Below are 21,205 nucleotides of genomic sequence, written 5' to 3' on the forward strand. Positions count from 1 at the left end.
GATAAGCACATTTTCAGCTGTATTAATAAAACTACATCAGTTTACCACTCTTAAATATATCAAGAAATAATTTTTACTGCAATGAAAAAAAATTGAAACAAGGGCATTATATTACACTGCCCGATTGTACTGGTATGTGTATGATTTTATGCTTGTGATAATGCAGATATTTTTGGAAAGTTGAACCACAACTTCAATTCAAAAAGCCAGCTCAATTTCAAGCACAATTTGCATCCAGATTGCCAGGTGTGCCCAAAAGTGGAAACTCTACACAATTATTTGTACGACTTCACTTTTTAAAAAAAGTCTCAACGTTTTCACAAAAACACATGCTACGGCCAGGTGGAAAGGGGTGTGTGTGATTCCCACTGTCCACCTCCCAAATAGATAAGATAAGGATGCATGGCATTAGTGGTAAAGTATTAGCATGGATAGAGGATTGGTTGAATAACAGGAAGCAGAGAGTGGGGATAAGTGAGTGCTATTCTGGTTGGCAATCAGTCACCAGTGGTGTGCCTCAGGGATCGGTGTTGGGACTGCAATTATTTACAATTTATATAGATGATTTGGAGTTGGGGACCACGTGTAGGGTGTCAATGTTTGCAGATGACACTAAGATGAGTGGCAGAGCAAAGTGTGCAGATGACTGTGAAACTTTGCAGAGGAACATAGATACATTGAGTGAGTGGGCAAAGGTCTGGCAGATGGAATACAATGTTAATAAATGTGAAGTCATTCATTTCGGTAGGAGTAACAGTAAAGAGGATTATTACTTGAATGGTAAAAAGTTGCAGCATGCTGCTACGCAGAGGGACCTGGGTGTCCTTGTGCATGAATCGCAGAAGGTTGGTCTGCAGGTACAGCAAGTAATTAGGAAGGCAAATGGAATTTTGTCCTTCATTGCTAAAGGGATTGAGTTTAAAAGCAGAGAGGTTATGTTGCAGCTGTATAGGGTACTGGTGAGGCCGCACCTGGAGTACTGTGTGCAGTTTTGGTCTCCTTACTTGAGAAAGGATGTACTGGCACTGGAGAGGGTGCAGAGGAGGTTCACTAGGTTGATTCCGGAGTTAAGGGGGTTGGCTTATGAGGAGAGACTGAGTAGATTGGGATTATATTCATTGGAATTTAGAAGAATGAGGGGGGATCTTATAGAAACATATAAAATTATGAAGGGAATTGATAAGATACAAGTAGAGAGGATGTTTCCACTGGCAGGTGAAGCTAGGACAAGAGGGCATAGCCTCAAGATTAGACGGGGCAGATTTAGGACTGAATTAAGAAGGAACTTCTTCACCCAGAGGGTTGTTAATCTATGGAATTCCTTGCCCAGTGAAGTAGTTGACGCTTCTTCAGTAAACGTTTTTAAAGCTAAGGTAGATATCTTTTTGAACAATAAAGGAATTAAGGGGTACGGTGAGAGCACGGGTAATTGGATCTGAGTCCACGAAAAGATCAGGCATGATCTTATTGAATGACAGAGCAGGCTCGAGGGGCCGGACAGCCTACTCCTGCTCCTAGTTCTTATGATAAATGAACAAAATCGTGCAAGTCACGTGATTTTGGCTCATCCTAGGGAAAAGGCATGCCTTGCGGGCCCGGCAAAGACTCTGAAGGTGTATTTGATAACTGGAGTTGTAGATCAAAGTCGTTGCAGAATTGTCTCGAATAGGTGGATTTTCAACAGGTCACGAAGCTAGTTGCTTGTAGTCTCATTACTAAGTGGTCAGTTTTCTGTACAGGTGGACTTGAAAAGGAACAGGCCTAGAGACCTTAAGCTGCTACAGCCTCCAGTTCTTTTAAGGCATGATGATACTGCTTTGTCTGCTTTCTGTGCAGCTGTTTGCTAACTGCTTAGTTTCTCCCTGGTGCTAGGAGTAATAAGATCCATTATGTGTGTTTAGTTTCAGTCATGTGACCACCTGAGCAATACTTCTATTGTCCACCCAGAATTATTTGAAGTTCAAAGCCATTGCTACATGATGGGGAAGGATGGTGGCCATTCACCTCTACTTATGATCAAACTGGTTTCCTATAGCTCTCCTTGTTAAGTTATGAGCTCTGAGACAGTGAGTCTAAGAGTGCATAGATATTGAGTTTTGGGTAAGACCACAAACAGTGGGAGGTGTGAATTCCTCAAACTGTTTTGTCTTGATATGTCCATTCAAGGACGGCACTCCCTCACAGTCATTCAGTTGCAAATGTCACTTGGCCCTCGGCAGCCATCTTATGCAGTCCTTTAATTTCCATTGTGGTTCATTTAAAAAAAATGAAAATTGAGTTTAGAAGATTCACTGCTGAATACGGTCCATATTTAAAGTTATGAATAGGACATGCTTTTACTGGGAATGACAACCTGTTGAATCTTATCAGCAGGACAGGCTCTTTTAAAGGTGCAGGCCTGGTGTTTATAGTTTTGCACTTGTTGAGGTGTTGCAGATTTTCTGGTGGTTAAAGCTTCAGACTAGAGGTGGTAATCATTTTAAGTTCCCTGCTGCAGTAAGTTGGTGTAGAATTAGCAGCAGGGCTTTGTCCTTGCTTGGCTGGATCTCTTTCACAGCCCCTGGCAGGTCTACTTTCTAAAGCTGTTGGCTTGATTTCCCCCTCTCTCTCTGGAGGGTTACTTTTTAAAGGTAAAAATTCATCACATTAAAGTTTCTGTTTGGAGACACATGGCTCTATCCACTGGCATGACCACACAATGGACAAGGATGTGGAGACCATGACGATCGATTGATGTCTGAATGGGGATCATTCTGTTAACATGGTGTTATTTCACACCTATTCAATTTTTGTTTGGACTGTGTTTCCGTCTATCTCCAGAGTCCTTTGTTAGTTCATTCATGTTGATAAGAGTCATTAACATGTAATAGTGTTCTTTCCAATTTCAAAGGGATTCTATCCAGAGTTATTTCAGATGAGGTTAATGAGTTCCATCCTTGTAGATAGGTTTGTTGATTTCCAGTACAAGAAGAGTCACGTGACCAATACTCCATTTTGACTGTGGTACAAGTGCCCATGTTCTTGTGCTTTTGTTTAACAGCTGACTTTTAAAAATTCATAATTCTTCCATTTCATTGTTTATTTCTTTCTGTGCATGACACGCAGCTGAAAATGTACAAAAAGGATTTGTCCAAGTTACAACTGTCACTTAGCCTCTTGGTGCTCAGACAGCAGGAAATGCAGTCACAACATTCCCCAAACTGGGTATTCCAATAGCTTCAATCATTCCACCAGGCCATCAATTATGAACTGTCAAAACCTATCCCATCTGTGACAGAAGGACTGGATCTAAGATTAGCTCAAGAAAATGTTGCAACTGCTAGTGCCCAACGTCCTTGCCACAAGGTCTGGCATATTCTGACGAGCAATGACAATACGCAACACTGGAGTTTGAGCTTCTAATGATAACAACTGTAGAGCGGATGACAGTATGGATTCTGCGCTCTGAAATTAAACAATAGCTAAAAAAAAAGTTAACAGTGCTAGCAAATTCCATAACTACCCTGGAGAGCAAGTGTTTGGCAACTCATTAAACTGATCTTTAGCTAAGTAAAGTATGGAGTACAGTTCTGAAGCAGAGGTAAACTTTGTGTTGATACAACAGCACAGCAACAGAGAGAGCAGGAAATTCCTTAAGGAACCAAAAAGAAACTTTCCATCCATCAAGTAGTCCACAGAGACTGGGAGCTCTCTCCAATCATTGCAGCACAGAACAAACATAGAAACAGCAGCTGTGCGCAGATCCTGGGTATTTTAGGAATGCCTTACTTTGGTCAAGAAACGCTTGTGTCATGTGCACGTTGTTACGGTCAAGTGAGGTAGAGTCAAAGGGCTTTTCCCACTCCTTTAATTCTTTCTTAAAGTGGATGTACTGGACGATTCAGTAGGTATTCGATTACCTACTCGCTATGATCATAACAAGAACCAACTAGACAGGTCTTCTTGAGCTCAACAAAAAAAGAGGTTAACTTTATTGTACCAAACGCGAACTAATAAAAGTAATAAACTATGTGACAACTTTCACTCACACACACACTAGAGGTTTACACATGCACAAATAGGTTACAGAGTGGGGAAAGGTAGATTGGTTGAGTTAGAGTCCATAGAAAAAAGGAGTATACAGTCTGTGGATTTTGATAATTTTGCTGGCTTCTAGTTAAATTCGATGGCCCTGAAGCTTTCAGTTTGAAGAGGTAGATGACTGGTTTGGTGAGTCTCTTGGAGATAGCGATTTGGGTGATTTCCTCCAACGGGGTTTCTGATTGTAGTCAAAATATGCAAAGGTGGTCAGTCAACAGGCAGGATTTGAAAGCTTTCAAGCTGGAATGGAGAGAGAGAGAGACTCCCACTTAGGGTCTGTTCATGTCAGAGTCCAGTTTCTTCCCCTTTGCTGCAGAGAAAACATCAGCTTAAAACCACAAATAGGGAGGGGCTTGTCACATGACAGTCACTCAGTCATTCAAACATAGCAGTTAGCAGTATTTATCTCATTAAAAGAACAGGTAGTTCCCTTAAACTTCCTGGGTCTTGATTCTTGCTGGGGACTGAGCAGACATTTCGTCTCCCTCCTCACAAGCCTTTCAATGTTATATACAGTGTTGTAAATTAGGTGATCATCTTAAGCTGCCAGCAAAATTATCCTTTTAGTTGTTTTTTTTTAAATGCCTTTAAAAAAATATATAAATTCAGATCTCCAGTCAGTGGATTAAATAAAATTATCGTTCAACAAAGCAAGTTGGCGTAACAATGTTCTGTGTATAACACTGCATCTGATAACAAGGTGATTCCAATTCAGATCTTACAAGTGACCAGCTCAATTTGCACAAGAGCATTGTGCCTTTATTGCAAAAAACACCTCAAGCTAAATCATAAATACGAAAAAAGTAGCAGCGCAGGGACCACTATGGAGGGAGAAATTAGGACGGCTAAAAAAGCTTAGAGGAAATGATGGATTTGCAAGGGTTTTTACAGGGGTAAATTTGCAAGGTGCAGAGGTTCAGGGAAGAGCTCCAAGGAGAAGACCAGAGGTGCACAAATAGTGCTGTCAATGGGGTCAAAGAAAGCAATGCCTGCAAAAAAGGCAGTCAGAGAACAGCTGTATGGGAGTGGCTGTAAATCAAAAATGTTTTAAAAACCTCATCAGCTAACTTTACACTATAGATCTCAACTTGATTGCTCAATTTGACATGAAGGTTGAGAATTTAGTCAAATCCAAGAACTATCAAGTATACTGTCTTATAGCATGTGACAAGATAAATTTACATGACGTGGATTATGTCAAGGGGTTACTTGCTTATTTTTATAATCAGGAGTACTGTATCTCTTAACAGCATAATTTTGTAACATCACATGATACACATAGGTGCTACCCAAATCTGGTGGCCTTTTATTTCCCACTCTACCCATGGCATGTAATATAATACTACCTTCAGTACTTCCTAGTTCACAGCAGCATTGAGGATTTTTATTACTCTTCTTCTGCAGCCAAGTTATTTTGAAGCATCAATTTGTTCAGAGTCTTTGAGAAACAAAACTATTATCTTGTTTCCTGTAATCGTCTAATGCTCTCTTAAAAATCTAACTCATGGACTCCTGGGTGACTGCACCACAACAAAGCAAACATCTGCGATCATGGAGTGGTCATCAGATCATACTTTACTTCGAATGCTCAAATATGCTGGAGTGACTTAATTTTTAAAAAAACAATACATTTTGAAAAATGGCAAAATTGGGAACTGGGATGGTTCTAAGCAGTGGTGCAAGAATGATTTTAGGCAAAGGATATAGATAACAAGTGAAGAGTTCTGATGGAGTGTCAAAACTGAAATACTAGTCTACCTTTCTCTTAGTGGCCAATTAACCTGTTACTCATTTCATAAGGATATCGGAACAGGAGAAGGCCATTCAGCCCCTCGAGACTGCTCCGCCATTCAATTAAATCATGGCTGCTCTGGTTGGCAACCTTCCGTCTACGAAAGATGATAGACATACATCAAACAATCCATTTAGGTGGGGTGTCTTCTCTTGGTGCATCTTTGCTGATGGCTGTGAAGGCCAATCCCTGAGAGGCAGGTTCTGCCACAAGTGCTGCATGAGAAGCTGCCAAGTGATGCTGTGAGTTGTTGTTTTTGATGTTAGCATCTGTTGCCAAGTTGCTGTAGCAACTGGTCATCATGGTAGAGCACATCAGTTCACAGGGCTGCTCTGTATTTCATTCTTTGCTTTCATTTCAACTGAAGATGATGTTATTGTACCATGTAGGCAACACAGAACAGATAACAGTAACACACTTGTCACAACTGTTATTCAATCCCCAATCCTCAACACTGGAGTATCTGCAGAACAGAAAGGATTTTCACCCTCATCACCTATCAGTAATCTGGCAGAATGGTTCACCCAGCCATTGCAGAACCCACCTGATTTCCATCCCATGAAAGATTACCCTCATATAGTTTCATGCATTGAAATGCTCAAATATTCGCTTGAGAATAATATATGGAAATAAAATGGAGACGAGACACGTTCATGCTCCTAAGATGTCAAGATCTGTAAAATAGTGGAATACTGATAAAATGAGAAATATGGGTAAAGATGTCCCCAGTTCAGATCATAAACCTGCTATTAAAAACATATTGATCATTTTGCTGGAAATACCAAACAAATGAATTGTTACAAACACAATTATAAACTCAGTGTCATTCTGACCAACAGCTCTTATCTACTCCACCCCAAAGTATATGTCCGAATTTACCTTGAAATTGATTTGGTTACTTATCTGGCATTCAGGTTCATTATGAAGAGGCACGGTCAGGGAAAAAAAAAATCTTGCTTTTGTTTCACTCCTCATCTGAGATTTCAAAGTATCACAAGATGTGGAGAAGGAAGGAATTTGTGAAGAGTCCAAATGTTTAGCAGCTTATTTAGTGTTAAGTCAAGTATAAGATATATTTTGACCATTGATTATTACAGTGTGATTCCACATCTACTCCAGCATTGAGAAATATATCTTTTGGTACAGCTAAATGCCACTAGGACAGGCCATATTGAAGATTTAAAACATTCACAAGGTTCAGGTAACTATACTGTGAAACCAAAATACTGATTAATTAATGAAGTAGCAGAGAAGAAGTAAGATAGATTCCAGAGGTGTTACTACACATGTCTTGTCCTTTCATCCTTTACTTTTTATCTTATGTCTTGCTAAATAATAACACATTTACATCATATAAATACAATGAATCATGTCTAAATTATTATTGTGTACGTATAGATGGTGAACAGTCAGATAATCAGATTGGATACAGAAAATGCCACTCTGCAAGCAGGTCTATGTGGTGATGGGTTTTAATCTAAAACCTTAACCTGTCTATTCTCTGTTCTGAAGTTCAAGAGACCCATTATGCATATTTTTTTTACCTTGCCCAAGATAATTTTTGAAAGTATAATAATTCATCAATTATAATATAGTATTTTGTCAGATAATTACAGCCCAAAACTGCAAGATTAAACAAAGAAGTAGCAGATTTACAATTTTTAACTCCTGAAGAAAAGCTATCACAGGATTAATGGTATTAATACAATATTTCAGTTTATGATGCAATTTGAAACCTTCAACAGATTACCTTGAATGCCACTACCAGACATCCATTCATAGCCCACAGGATTCCCATCTCCTTTAAGAACTGGATCTTCTTCCACAGGCCTCATTACTGGGTCCCTTGCCGTTTGTGGTCTATATCAATGATCTAGATTTAAATGTGGTGGGCATGATTAAAAAGTTTGCAGAGGATATGAAAATTGGCTGTGTGGTTAATAGTGAGGAAGAAAGGTATAGATGGCAGGAAGATATCAATGGACTGGTCAAGTGGGCAGAAAGGTGGCAATCAATCCAGAGAATTGTGAGGTAATGCATTTGGGAAGGGCAAACAAGGTAAGGAAATACATAATAAATGGTGAGAAGTGTAGAGGAACTGAGAGACCTTGGAGGGTAGCAGCACAGATAGATAAAGGGGTCAAGAAGGAATACAATATACTTTCCTTTATTGGTATAAGAGCAGGGAGATTCTGCTAGAATTGTATAAAAAGACTAGTTCGATGACAGCTAGAGTACTGCATACTGTTCTGCGCATTATAGGAAAAATGTGATCACGCTAGAGAAGGTACAGGGGAGATTAATGAGGATGCTACCAGGAATGGAGAATTTTAACCATGAGGAAGGTTGGATAGCCTGGGGTGTTCTCTTTGGAACAGGGGAGGCTGAGGGGAGATTAAACTGAGATGCATACAATTATGAGGGGCCAGATAGGGTGGATAGGAAGGAGCTATTTTTGTTGGTAGAAAGGTTGATAACCAGGAGAGGCATAGATTTAAAGTAATTGGTAGAAGGATCAGAGGGGACTTGAGGAGTAATTTTTTTACTCCAAGGGTGGTGGGGATCTGGAACTCACTGGCTGAAAAGGTGCTAGAGGCAGAAACCCTCATCGCATTTTAAAGAAAAACACTTGGATATGCACTTGAGGTGTTATAACCTACAGGACTATGAACGAAAGCTGAAAAGTGGGATTAGACTGAAGAGCTCTTTGTTGGCCAGCATGGATACGAAGGGTGGAATAGCTTCATTCTTTGCCCTAAATCTTTCTATGCTTTTATGTTTCTAATGCAAACTAGAGATTAAATATTGCATTTTCATCATCTTAGTGACCCAGTTATTCTAATCCTTAGCTAACTGAATCATTAAGGAAACTTTTCACCAGCATTGCATTAAACGCTCTGCAAAGAATATAAATGTAATTTTATATAAATATATATAAATCTCTAAGACCAAACATGCTCCCCGGCCTCACTTACTGCCCCAAGCCCTCACCAATCGCTGGCCTCGCTTACTGGCCCTGGCCCTCGCCACTCCCAGGCCAAGCTTACTGGGCTCCGGCCCTGGCTCTTGAAGCTCCCTGGCCTCGGTTACTGGGCTCTTGATGAGGATGGCTGAGAGCAGGGGCAAAATGGTATGGGCGGGGGTGCCATGGCAGGAGGGGGAGCTGGCATGGGGGGGAGGTAGGAAGTGGTGGGGGTGGGGGGGAATGGCATGAGAGGCAGGGGGACAGCATGGAAGGGGAAGTGGGATAGCCTGTGAGGTGTGGAATGGGAGATTGAGATAGCATAGGAAGAAGGGGTGGGATGGGGGATGGGATGGGGTTGATATGAGAGGGCTGAAAGGAATGTGATGGATATGGCAAGAGAGGGATCACGTGGGAAGGAAGGAATGGCATGAGATGGAGATTTAAAGAAGTACTGTTACAATAAAGATACTAATTTCATCACAAATATTTTGTAGGTCTCTGTTAGTATTTGATCAATAAGCAAGAAACAAGTTAGGTCAGACATAACTATCACACTGAGAATGTGTTCAACTACTCTTGCACCTTGCAAGATGTTTGCTATGGCCTATTCAACAGTGCCTTTCAAAACGGTTTAATTGCCCAATCTAGCGCAATTCGGTTTCTGCTTTTGTTCAGAAATTGCAAGGAAAGAACTGTCAAGATAGATTTCTGTTCCTCCTTAGCTTCAAAGAAGCCCTCATACTCAATGCATCAAAACGGTCTTGAAATTAGAACTCGCCTTTCTGTTTCAATTGCTAATACATCAAGATCTCATACTGGTGGAACCCTTTGCATCCAATAGTCTTCCCTTCATCCTAAATTCTAGACTTTTAAAACTCAAGCTTGCTACCTCCTAGTCACTATTTCAATGTTACGACCTCAGTGAAACTGTTAATGTTAAAAATACAAGATAAGAACCCCCAGACCAATTTAAAGAATTACACAACAAGATCTTATGTTTTAAGACTTTTATTATAACTAAACTAAAGAAATCCTCATTAACTAAATAGTACTTTGTATGCAGCTGATACCTCAAATTACAAAGAAACAGTATTTTCTTTACTTATTAAAATACTTGAAACCTCACGCCACATTTATACATTACACGGTCCTACTTGATGCTGAAAACATTGTGGTTAAGTCACAAACTCCTTCCGGTTGCAATGGCTTGAATCTCCCAGCCAATTTCAAAACCAATGTCCTCTTCCCTCCCTTCTCAGAGCACTTTCGACTTGGACGTCCGTGAATAAGGCGATTCTGGGTGATCCTGCTGGTATTCTACTTCTCCGCAAGCTTCAACTTTCAAAACAGGCTCAAGTCTTTGCAGCCTTTCGCTGTCTCAGGATTCCGAGAGCAGATGTTCTCTCTTTCCCTCTCAATGCTGCCACCGGTGGTTGTCTTCCTTGCTTACCACCTGCTCTGAGGCTGCCACTGCTGGTTGCCTTCCTTACTGCCTGTTCTGAGGTTGCAACTATTGGGTTCCCTTCTTCCAGCTTGTCTGCCTTCAAAAAATCTGTTAAATTTATCTGGACTCAAAAGTCAATAGCTTATTGTCCTTTTCCAATATAAAAATTCCAGAAGTCTGGTTTCACAGAACTACCTGGGCCTTCCATTGTTCCTAGGTTTTATTAACAGCTGCTTGGTACATTTGCACCTTCACAATCACTGACTCCTTGTTTATGACCCGAAGGCCTGGGAGAGCGAAACCCGTTGTTCTTCAGGTGTTACCTGTGCAATTTCTCTTTTTTTTTGGAAAAAAAGTATTTGATCTGTGTTCTCTATTGTCCTGGTAACCTGTCTTGTCCTTCAGTAGAATGGTTGTGAGGTCACCTGACTTTCCAGACTCCATCTTAAACTTTTAGAAATCACAGCTATTTAAAAACATAATCATGTTACAAAGTTTAGTGTTGATAACATGCAAATTCTCATTTACTCTTTTCAACTGCGATAGTGTCCTTGGCCCTTCACTTTTGCTCCTCTGTAAAAAAAAAAGGCACCCTTTGGGCACTTGAATAAAGAGTGATTTTTATCAGTACCACTGTCAATAAAACATTCCCAGTGAAAAGTACAGTGTGATTTTGACCACGAAGTGTCACAAACATTTAACTTCAAAGAGTGCTAATGTCACAAAGGATTATTCAGATTACACATATTCAAAAATGACAAAATACTGTAAACATGACAAATATGACAATTACAACATACCATTTCACTATTTATAAACCTGAGAGAGATACTGTACAGCGGATCTCCACGAGCAAGTCTCAGTCGTCAATGGGAAGATGATGATGCAACATGATGTTCTGTAACTTTTGGCTGAGCCAAAATCATTATCAATACCCTTTTCATCTCCTTTACAGTAAAAGGCAAATCATCTTGAATGTGAATGGGAACGTCTGGGTTCTCTACCTGTCAGATCTATAGCTGCACAGTTAACAAGGCAGTACTCTCATTAGAGAAGCAAATGGAAATTCTTTATCCAGCCTGCAGGATGCCATGAGCACAATCAGCCACCAGTTTCTAATATAATGGGGTAAAACAAATGAAATCTTCCCAGTTGTTCAAAACAAGCCACAGAAATTTCCCTTCCAACAATCTGGAAGCATGGTTTTTTTTTCGGGGAGGTTTTAAACTGACCTTGACCAGATTGCCTACAAATCAACAAATGCTGTGGTACATCATTACAGGGATGACATGGATCACAGTGCAAGTTGTAATTGCAACGTCTTCCAACAAAGATAATGTTGGATACAAGGTCTTGGTCCTTAGGGTTTAACTGTTGTGAAATAAATTTGTAAATTAGCTGGACTCAAATGTAAGATTACCAAATTTGCAGCAAATGCTAAAATAGAGACAGCAATAGAAACAAGGAACCTTGCTATGAATTTGTAAAAGGATTTTCATTATTTGTGGAAGTGGGAAATGAGACTTAATACTGACAAATGCATTACATTAGACATTGGATGAGATAATGTGCAGCATATGTATAAAATGTTAGCACAGGATGACACAGAGAGTAAACCTCGAGTAGCAGTGGACTTGTCACTGTGAATGTACAGGCAATATAGCAAGGTAATTAAAAAAGCTATTCATTTGCAGGGATATAGAGCCAGTAAAAACAAAATACACGTCCACTGAGTTTATAGAATGCACTGCCATACAATAAGAGAGGGACAACAAGAACAATTCCAACTGTCAAGGGGGGTGAGTAGGAAGTAAAGTTAAAAATATTCAATCTCTATGGTGTCAGAGAAAACAGTAAAAAGGTGACCTCACTCAAGTTTTATTAAACAGCTCATTTGAGATAAGATTCTCGTAAGAAATTTAAAGTAAGGCAGGAGAGCAGAAGTGGTAGTCATGGGTATAATATATGGGTAGCATAGTGGTAATGTTACTGGATGATTAATCCAGAGGCACAGAATAATACTCCAGAGACATGAGTTCAAATCCCACCATGGCAGCTGGTGGAATTTAAATTTAATTAATTAATAAATTATAAATTAAGAACCCAGGCCTGGATTTTATGGGCCCCATGAGGCGAGATCAGAGGCAGGGGGGGGGGGCCCATAGAATCATGATGGGTGGCAAGGGTGGAGGGCCTATCACCGTCCTGCTACCAAGCGATTTTGCCGGGGGCAGGATAGGCCAATGATGGCCTTCCCGTCCAGAGCCCAACTCTTCCCGCTGTTGCTGTGATCTAACCAGCAGCATAGGGTGACTCCACCATGGGGGAGGGCACCTTGTAAAACGAGGCACCCTCCCTAAGGGCTTGGGGGGTCCCTCCTTCATGGGCAATCTGTGGCCCACGGAGGACCCCCGCTGGCAAAACCTACAACTCCATGGCTCCCCCTCCCCCGGACTTCATACCAACCCTCTCACCCCCTCACCAGGGCGTTCCAAACTGGCCCCAGCAACTCTGCCTCACTTACCTAAGGTCTGTGGTTTCAGCGCTGTGCCTGAGTCCAAGGCCTCTGCAGTACCAGCAGTGGCAACGTTCCCGGTGGTGCTGTCAATACTGCTGAGCTGCCAGCCCTGTGAATGGGAGCTTGAAAGCCTTCAAAACACCGGAGGATCGCTCTGGGGTTGGTGCATTAAAAGGCCAAGGCAGAGCTACCTCCAACTTTTTGGCCCGGTGCTGGGGGCCCCACTTCCTCCACAAAGTACAGCCCACATTCTCAGTAATGTTGACCATGAAACTTGTCGTAAATTGTCGTAAAACATATCTGGATCACTAACGGCCTTTACGGAAGGAAATCTGCCATGCTTAACTGTCCTGGCCTACATGTGACTTCAGGCCCACAGTACTGTGGTTTACTCTTAACAGTTCTCTGAAATGGCCTAGCAAACCACTCAGTTGTATCAAACTGTGACAGAAACGTTGAATAAATATAAAACTTGATGGACCACCCGGCATTGACACTGCAAACTCCTCCTCAATAATGTCTGGGGACCTGTGCCAAAATTGGGAGTGTTGTCCCACAGACTAGTGAAGCAACAGCCTGACATAGTCATACCCACCAAATTATACCTTATAACCAATGTCCCAGACTCCTCCATCATCAACTCTAAGTATATCTTGTCCCACTGGCAGAGATGGCAGCACAGTGGTAGACAGTCAGGAGGAAGTGGCCTTGGGAGTTCTCAACATTGTCTCTGTGCACCATGAAGTCCATTGGCATCAGGTCAAACATGGGCAGGGAGACCTCTTGCTGATTACCCCCTACTGTCTCCCTCAGCTGATGAATCAGAGCTCTTCCATTTCTAACACCACTTTGAAGAAACACTGAGGGTACCAAAGGCATGGAATGTACTCAGGATGGGGGACTTCTGTGTCCATCACCAAAAGTGGCTCAGTAGTACCACTACTGACCGAGATGGCTGAGTCCCAAAGGACATATCTGCCAGACTGGGCTTGCAGCAAATGGTGAGAGAACCAACAAGAAGGAAAAACCTACTGACTTTGTCTTCACCAGTCTACCTGTCACAGATGCATCTGTCCATGACAATATTGGTAGGAGTAACCACTGCACAGTCCTTGTGGAGAAGAAGTCCTGTATTCACAGTGAGGATACTGTCCATTGTGTTGTGTGGCACTACCACTGTGCTAAATAGGACAGATTCAGAACAGATCTATTAGCTCAAAACTGAGCATTGAGAGACTCTATGGGCCATCTCCAGCAGCAGAACTGCATTCAACCACAATCTGTAACCTCATGACCCAGTCTTTCCCTCGTTCTACTATTACCATCAAACCAAGGGATCAACCCTTGTTTAATGATGAGTGCAGGAGAGCATGCCAGGAGCATACCTAAAAATGAGGTGCCAACCTGGTGAAGCTACAATGCAGGACTACATGCATACTAAACAGCAGAAACAGCATGCAATAGATAGAGCAAAGTGATCCCACAACCAACAGATTAGATCAAAGCTTTGCAGTTCTGCCACACCCAGCCATGAATTGTGGTGGGCAATTAAATAACTAATCGAAGGAGGCTTCACAAATATCCCCATCTTCAACAATGGGGGAGCCCTGCATGTCAGTGCGAAAGACAAACATTTGCAACCATCTTCAGTCCGAAGTGCCGAGTGGATGATCCATCTCAGCCTCCTCCTGAGGCCCCCAGCATCATAGATACTAGTCTACAAACAATTTGATATTAAGAAACGGATGAAGGCACTGGATACAGCAAAGGCTATGGATCCTGACAACATCCTCGCTCTAGAACTGAAGACTTGTGTTCCAAAACTAGTCGCACCCCTGCCCAAGCTGTTCCAGTACAGTTACAACACTGGCATCTACCCGAAAATTGCCCAGGTATGTCCAGTCCACAAACGGCACAGTGGCGCAGTGGTTAGCACCACAGCCTCACTGCTCCAGCGACCCGGGTTCGATTCTGGGTATTGCCTGTGTGGAGTTTGCAAGTTCTCCCTGTGACCGCGTGGGTTTCCGTTGGGTGCTCTGGTTTCCTCCCACAGCCAAAGACTTGCGGGTTGATAAGTAAATTGACCATTGTAAATTGCCCCTAGTGTAGGTAGGTGGTAGGAGAATTGTGGGCATGTGGTAGGGAACATTGGATTAATGTAGGATTAATATAAATTAATATAAATGGTTGATGGTTGGCACAGACTCGGTGGGCGGAAGGGCCTGTTTCAGGGCTGTATCTTTAAATAAATAAATCCAATCTGGCCAATTACCATCCCATTAGTTGACACTCAATCATCAGCAAAGTGATGGAAGGTGTCATTGACAGTTCTGTCAAGCGGATCTCACTCACTGATGCTCAGTTTGGGTTCTGCCAGGGCTGCTAGGCTCCAGACCTCATTTCAGCCTTGGTCAAAACATGAACAAAGGAGCTGAATTCCAGAGGTGAGGTGAGAGTGACTGCCCTTGACGTCAAGGCAGCATTTGACCGAGCATGCCATCAAGAAGCCCCAGCAAAATTGAAGTCAATGGGAACTGGGGCAAACTGCTTGACTGATTGGAATCATATCAAACAGAAAGTAAGATTGTTGTGGTTGTTAAGGGTCAATCATCTCAGCCCCATTGCAAGAATTCCTCAGGGTAGTGTCCTAGACCCAACCATCTTCAGCTGCTTCATCAATACCTTCTCTCCACCATAAGGTCTGAAGTGGGGATGTTCACTGATGATTGTACATTATTCAGTATCATTCGCGACTCGCCAAATACTGAGGCTGTCAGTGTTCGCATGCAGAAAGACCTAGACAATATTCAGGCTTGGGCTGATAAGTGGCAAGTAACATTTGCACCAGTCAATGGCCATCTCCAACAAGAGAGAATCTAACCATTTCCCCTTGACGTTCAACAGCATTACCATCGCTGAATCCCCCACTATCAATGATCTGGGAGTTACCATTGACCACAATCTAAACTGGACCAGCCATATAAATACTGTGGCTACAAGAGCAGGTCAGAGGCTGACTCCCCAAAGTCTGTCCATCATCTACAAGGCACAAGTCAGGAGTGTGATGGAATAATCTCTAGTTGCCTGAATGAGTGCAGCTCCAACAACACTCAAGAAGCTCGATGCCATCCAAGTCAAAGCAGTCCACTTGATCGGCACCCCATCCACAACCTTAAACATTCATTCCCCCCCACTGTTGCACAGTGGCAGCAGTGTGTACCATCTACAAGTTGCACTGCAGCAACTTGCCAAGCATCTTCACCAGCACTTTCCAAACTCGCATCCTCTACCACCAAGAAGGACATGGACAGCAATTGCATGGGAATGCTACCACCTGCATGTTCCCCTCCAAGCTACACAACATCTAGACTTGGGACTACATTGTTGATCATTCACTGTTGTTGAGTCAAAATCCTGGAACTTCCTTCCCGACAGCACTGTGAGTGTACCTACACCACATGTTTTGCAGCAGTTCCAGATGGCAGTTCACCACCACATTCTGAAGGGCAATTATGCATGGGCAAGAAATGCTGACCTTACCAGTGACACTCCCATCCCATGAACGAATAAGAAAACCTGAAACTAAACCTATCACAGCTATCAAAACAAACTGCTTCATAGAGCAGCTAATATTGTGAGCCTCTGGTTTAAGCTGAGCAAATTAGTCAAATTCAGCCTTTATTTCATGGCATTTCAGAATTTTGACACTTGTCTCGGGGGTTGAATTATGCCTTTCACCCCTTAAAATTCGAAAATCTGTGGTCTTCCCTTTAAAAAAGGGACTGCTGTATAAAACCTAAGGCAGTGGTATATCATGACTAAGATAAGTACCATTTCTGCCTAATAGAATTCCATACTTTTACTCAAAGGTACAGGATTGAAAGGGAGGAAGCATTAGCTACTTTAGTGGGCTTAAAAGTGGATAAATCCCCAGGCCCAGATGAGCTGTATCCCAGGCTGTTATGTGAGGCAAGGAAGGAGATTGCAGGGGCTCTGACACAAATTTTCAAATCCTCTCTGGCCACAGGACACGTACCAAAGCATTGGAGGACAGCGAATGTGGTACCATTATTTAAGAAGGGTAGCAGGGAAAAACCAGGTAATTACAGGCCAGTGAGTCTAACATCAGTGGTTGGGAAACAATTGGAAAAAACTCTGAGAGACAGGATTAATCTCCACTTGGAGAGGTAGGGATTAATCAGGGATAGTCAGCATGGCTTTGTTCGGGGGAGATTGCGTCTAACTAACTTGATTGAATTTTTTGAGGAAGTGACTAGACGTGTAGATTAGGGTAAAGCAGTTGATGTAGTTTACGTGGACTTCAGTAAGGCTTTTGATAAGGTCCTGCATGGGAGATTGGTTAAGAAGGTAAGAGTCCATGGGATCCAGGGCAATTTGGATCCAAAATTGGCTTAGTTGCAAGAGGTAGAGGGTAATGGTCAAGGGTTGTTTTTGCAAGTGGAAGCCTGTGACCAGTGGTGTACCACAGGGATTGGTGCTGGGAACCTTGCTGTTTGTAGTGTGCATTAATGATTTGGACGTGAATATAGGAGGTATGATAAGTAAGTTCGCAGATGACATGAAAATTGGTGGTGTCGTAAATAGTGAGGAGGAAAGCCTTGGATTACAGGATGATATAGATGGGTTGGTAAGATGGGTGGAGCTGTGGCAAATGGAATTTAATCCTGAGAAGTGTGAGGTGATGCATTTTGGGAGGACTAACAAGGCGAGGGAATATACAATGGATGTACAGAGGAAGGACAGAAGGTCAGAGGGACCTTGGTGTACTTGTCCATAGATCACTGAAGGCAGCAGCACAGGTAGATAAGGTGGTTGCGAAGGCATATGGGATACTTGCCTTTATTAGCCAAGGCATAGAATATAAGAGCAGGGAGGTTATGATGGAGCTGTATAAAACGCTAGTTAGGCCACAGCTGGAGTACTGTGTACAGTTCTGGTCACCACACTATAGCAAGGATGTGATTGCACTGGAGAGGGTGCAGAGAAGATTCACCAGGATGTTGGCTGGGCTGGAGCATTTCAGCTATGAAGAGAGACTGAAAAGGCGAGGGTTGTTTTCCTTAGAGCAGAGAAGGCTGAGGGGAGATATGATTGAGGTGTACAAAATTATGAGGGGCATTGATTGGTTAGATAGGAAGAAACTTTTTCCTTTAGCGGCGGGGTCAATAACCAGGGGGCATAGATTTAAGGTAAGGTGCAGGAGGTTTAGAGGGGATTTGAGGAAAAAAATTTTCACCCAGAGGGTGGTTGGAATCTGCCCGATTCCAACTGCCTGAAGCGGTGATAGAGGCAGGAAGATTCACAAAATTTAAGAAGTATTTAGGTGAGCACTTGAAACGCCATAGCATACAAGGCTACGGGCCAAGTGCTGGAAAATAGGATTAGTATAGTTAGGTGCTTGATGGCTGGCACAGACACGATGAGCCGAAGGGCCTGTTTTTGTGCTGTATAACTCTATGGCTACATTCCACCTGTTTTCCAACTAAAAAGAAACACGAGTAGCTTTGGTGCCAAATATCCAGCACAGTTTTCCAGACAGGATAAGAGAGATCCAAAGTTGCAAAATGTTTAAAATGTAGTTCAATACTGCGCTTGAAGAACTAAAACACAAGTAGGGGGAAGATCTTCGGATCAAATGACCCTTTCTCATCCTTCCCTATTCTTGAATTGTCAAATACGTATTGCACCAGTTTGTATTTGTACGAAGAGTCACAGTTCTTTAGAAAAACATGTGCCTCTAGAAAAAGAAAAATAACTGTGAAAATGGCAGATGCTGGAAGACATTAAACATGACATTATTTTACCAGTCACTCTGTCCAATAAATCTTTGTAACAGAAAATTAACTGACATTTGTGCTGCTTTGAAGTTCATATCATTGATCTTTCAATTCTATTGTCCAGAGGTCAGAAATTGGCTGGAATATGGCATATTTCGCTCTTTGGGCTGTATTTTTTTAAAACTTTTATATTCCACATTGTCCCTATGACCCATTTAAGAACAACAAAATGCAGGAATAATACTTCAGCCTATGGATCTCAGCACATCTTTGCAATCATACAAAAGGCTTCAACAGATATGGTGGTGAAATTTGATAGTCCCTGAAAACGACTGTGGGGAACATAATGCGCAATTAACAGCAATGCAGGCAGCACACCAACTTCATGATCAGTGTGTGCAGCCGACGCTAACCGCACTGTTCACTGGCTGGATATATCAGCAGGATGCCCAAAATTATAACTTCCTAGCACCACTTAAAACCGGCCTGCACTGCTTAAAGCTAGTCTGCACCTCTTAAAGGGAAGGTGCACTGTGGCTGGAGTTATAATTTTGGGCATCCTGCCTATATATCAAGCCAGTGAACAGTCACACAGGAAGTGAATCTGACCTGGGAATGAATGCAGAAAGGCACAGCATGGGAGCAAGTGGCACAGCGGTTAGCACCACAGCCTCACAGCTCCAGCGACCCAGGTTCAGTTCTGGGTACTGCCTGTGTGGAGTTTGCAAGTTCTCCCTGTGGCCGGGTGCTCCGGTTTCCTCCCACAGCCAAAGACTTGCAGGTTGATAGGTAAATTGGCCATTGTAAATTGCCCCTAGAGTAGGTAGGAGGTAGGAGAATGGCAGGGAATATGGGATTAATGTAGGATTAGTATAAATGGGTGGTTGTCTGTCAGCACTTGGTGGGCCGAAGGGCCTGTTTCAGTGCTGTATCTCTAAATAAATAAAACAAGGTTATTGGATGCTGCAATGGAGGCCTTGGTGGAGAGATGTCCTGTATTGCTAAGAGACCCTCCAGACATATCCATACAAAGGCAAGTGGGAGCAGATAGCCATGGAGACCAATGCCAAGAGTCAAACCACAAGGACCTGGATGCAGTGCTGCAAAAAGTTCTATGACATGACCTGAATGGTCAAGGTCAGTGAATGCATCTTCAAATGCCACATCCTACCAACTGCATTAGTAGCCTCAGACACTGCTTGATTCACCACACCCACTCACTCAGCAACAAACAGTCTCTATCAATCAGGACTGATACTGAACATTAATATGCTTCACCTCAGCCTCACACACTTAGCACTGCTGCAAGCCTCACACCCACAGCTTGCACAATTGCCAGCTATTCAACCATGACAGCCACATCACCCAAACAGATTGCACAATACTCACTGACACACTTTCGTCTCTCTTATAGGACAGGCTAGCGGACAACCAGAGGCAACAGGAGCCAACTAGAAAGGTGCGTCTCATATCCTGACCCCCATGACCATTATTGAGGCTGTGGAGCTGAAGCCATCAAAGATAATGGTAGTCTTGTACCAAATCCTTCTTCTCACATTCAATTTCTCCCTATCCCACAATCTCTTCTGATTTACAAGCTGCATATGCTGTAAGCATGTACCTCTTACCTTCCCCTCACTCCTCTCACAACAATCTTACCCTTGTGCCTTTCTCCTTTCAGATACCCAAGTGTTGCAACCTGACCAGGCAGTGGAGGAACAACAAGAGAGTGATGATGAAGACACAGCATTGTCACTTAATTTCACACTTGCAGCCTACAGCTCAAATACTGACATTGTGGGTATCTTGGAGGATAAATTAGAGGTGGAATCTGCACGTGGTGAGACATCGGCCTGCAGCTACGGCAGGGGGCAAGGATAGAACAGGTGCCACCTCACCAGAGGGCAAGGTTGCACATAGGATCCGCAGCAGAGGGCTGAGATAGGCACTTCGGTGGGGCAGCCTATGGAAGAACACTGATGGGTAGGAATAACAAAATGCTTGGTGCATTGGGAAGCCTGCCAGAAAGTCTGTAGTCTATGTCACCAAGCATGGAAGAGTCCAGCACCAACGTGGCACAGGGCTTTGTGCTGAGTTCCAGCGTGGAAGTGGTAACCAACTCCATTCGCACTCTTGTGGACACGCCCATGATGCAGCATCTGATGGGCAATGTCGCAGCCTCCATTGCAGCACAAGCAGCAGCCACTTGAGTGCTGCAGTGGAGGTTTAGACTGTTATATGTAATCTCAGCTTGCTGCTGTGCAAACTCAGGCGGCACCATCATGGCTGTGGATTACAGCATGCAAAGGCGCTTGCAGGATGTCACAGTAATCCAACTATCTGTTGGAGGACAGATTATGAGGACCGCTGAGGAGCAGCCCTGGGAAAGTGGAACACAAACCTGTTTTCCCATCTCTCAGCATTTATCACACCACCACTCCCACTCCACCAGTGGCCTTGCTATTGCCTGTCAGCCAGCCCAGACTGCTACTGCCCATGCTGAGGTGGTGCATTATGCAGCCAGGTCTTCTAGGCCCAGAGCTGCTGGAGGTCGTCCTCCAAGGCCATCTCACTGAAAGTAAACAGCCTTTCACCAGCCATGCTGCAG

This window comes from Heterodontus francisci, chromosome 32 (genome assembly GCF_036365525.1).
Source record: "Heterodontus francisci isolate sHetFra1 chromosome 32, sHetFra1.hap1, whole genome shotgun sequence".
In the NCBI taxonomy this organism is placed as follows: Eukaryota; Metazoa; Chordata; class Chondrichthyes; order Heterodontiformes; family Heterodontidae; genus Heterodontus; species Heterodontus francisci.